The sequence below is a fragment of the Meleagris gallopavo genome, chromosome 1 (genome assembly GCF_000146605.3).
Source record: "Meleagris gallopavo isolate NT-WF06-2002-E0010 breed Aviagen turkey brand Nicholas breeding stock chromosome 1, Turkey_5.1, whole genome shotgun sequence".
In the NCBI taxonomy this organism is placed as follows: domain Eukaryota; kingdom Metazoa; phylum Chordata; class Aves; order Galliformes; family Phasianidae; genus Meleagris; species Meleagris gallopavo.
The window spans coordinates 58,279,521-58,282,217 of NC_015011.2; positions in this window are offsets into that span (position 1 = coordinate 58,279,521).

Consider the following 2,697-nt stretch of genomic DNA (forward strand, 5'->3'; position numbering starts at 1 on the left):
ATGAAAAGAGAAAGAAAGAAAGAAAAGAAAGGTGGGTTAAAACCCACAAGATATTTCTGCAAAGATCCTTGCTTTGGGTCTTGCAGTTCATTTAGCAAGCTCTATTTAGCTCCAAGAGGCTCTCTCTCACCTTCACCATATGTTTTATCTATACAACAGAAGTGCTGAACCATATTAGCTTGAGAAAGACAGTAACTGTAGCAGTTCAATATTGATTACTGCCCCCACTTTACTGGGGATAAATGTACTGAACGTGAGCCTGGGTGGCAAGAAGACCAACGGCATCCTTGCTTGTATCAGAAATAGTGTAGTCAGCAGGACAAGGTAGGTGATTGTCTCTCTGTACAGTGAGTCCTCATCTTGAGGACTGTGTTCAGTTTTGGGCCCCTCACCAAAAGAAAGACATTGTGGCCCTGGAGCCTGTTCAGAGAAGGGCAATGAAGATGGTGAGGATTCTGGAACACAAGACTTAAGAGAAGCAGTGGGGAAAAGTGGAATTGTTCAGTCTGGAGAAGAGATTCAGGGGAGATTTTATTGCTTTCTTGGCTTTTTCTTCCACGTAGCAGTGATAGGGCAAGAGATAGTGGCTTTAAGTTGTGCCTGGGGATGCTTAGGCTGGATATTAGGAAAAAATGTCTTCTCCAAAACAGTGGTGAGGCATTGGAACAGGCTGCCCAGGGACGTGGCAGAGTCACTTTTCGTAGAGGTGTTCGAGAAACGTGGAGATGTGGCACTGAGGGATGTGGTTAGTAGGCATGATGGTAATGGATTCATGACTATACTTGATGATCTTAGTGGTCTTTTCTAGCATTAATAAGTTATCATTCTGTGCCTGGAGCTTATAGTTTGGGATGAGGTAAAGAGTAGTAGTAGTAATAATAATAATAATTAATAAAAGCTTAAATAAAAAAATGCAATGTAAGTCAGGTTTTTTTTTTTACCTTCATAAACTTATCAACATCAGGGTGGCTTAAGCATCATTCTTGTTAATTAAAACAGGCACCATCTGTGATTACATGTTTCTTCATTTAGTATATACATTTTAACAAAGTATACTCAGCACTCAACTGTAGTCCATTCACAGTCTTTTGGCTGGAAAACAAAGTAGTGTTTTGTGCAATGAAAATGAAGGCTTGAAGATTAACCCTGCACATCTTAATATTTTAATTACTTGAACTTCTACATATCATTGGGGCTGGAACAGCTAAATGATCAAAAACACAGAATTTCTTAACTCTTTCTTGTCATAACTTGATATCATAGCCCTTCCATGATTTTCCCAGCTTAAAACTATTTGGGATTCAAAAGGAGTGGCTATAATGGCCCTTACAACTAATCAGAACTCAGGAGACATGGATTTCCCTGACTTTCCCAATTGTTTTCACTGTGTTACTGATCCATTGTGTATTCTTTGTATGCAGAAATCTGGGATGGCAAACATCAGCATGTGGCTCCAGAGTGCACCCAATTTTCTTGTAGCCAAACTAGACCCTTCTAAATTAATGCAGTAAATGCTACATTTTTACTGTCTTCTTAGCCTTCTGAATCTAATTTATCAAATCCATCTTAATCGACTTCCTTCTAAATAGGTATTTTATGTCTAATAGCTGCTTAGAGAATACTACTGAATGACTTTTTTTTTCCTTAAAAATTGCACATTGGATTAAAGTGAAGCCCCAACTGACCCCGAGAAATCCGATTTGATCTTTGAATTTTGAGAGTGCAGAGGTTTGCTGGTTATGTAAAAGTACAGCACAGGCTTTGATTTTCTTTCATTTTCACAAATTTCTACAGTAGTGAGCTTGAACCAAAGTCACATAGATTTATTCTTCAATTGTCCAATTTGAATGGATAACTGTTCAAACTATCAAATTAATATCAGGCATGGTACATGCTTTTCAATTTTAAGACTACAGAGTTCAGTCTTTGATTATAGCCTGTAGACTTCTGTTCATCTAGCCTAACCCCTTGACTTTATCAAAATTTGTACATATTGCCTAGCTCCTTGATTAGGATTCACTGGAAAGACAGTTTTATCACAATTAAATTTATTGGGCCTCATTGTGCAAGTTGTGCACAATGGCTTCCTATCCTTACCCAATCACATCCAAAGCAGAAATACAAGAATTAATCCAGAAAGGGAATCTGGTCAAAATATCATTCCCTCCTAAAGCACACATTTGGGACAGTCAGAATAGCAAGATTTTCTCATTCTCAGTGATTGAGTTAGAAAAGTAACAGGGGTTTTACTTGTGAGGGAAAGTACATAAGCAAAAGAAACTGATATGGAGAATTGACAAAAGAAGAGGGGTGGGAAGAGGAGCCCTTCTGTGGCTTCTGTCTCTCAATTTAAACTTGTGAGGATATCACTTCTCATCATAAGGGCTCAAAGGGTTAATGGAAAGAGGGATTTTCATTGCATTGTGCACAGTACCTATGATAGCCTCAGTTTAAACTTTAAAGGACAGGTGAAAAGAGAGAGAAAGCTGAATGGCTGCCTTATATATTGGAGAAATTGTTCATTCGTGTGAAATGCTGACCTCTGTCATCCTGCCAAGCTGACTGAGCCCTAGGGTGAGCGGCTGCTTGAGTGCTGGTTGCAAAAGTTAATGCCTGGGGAGTATTTTAAAAGGACAGTGTCAAGGTTGATGTACCCAAAATGTGACCTATCTTTTTTTTTTCTTTTTTTGTTTTTTT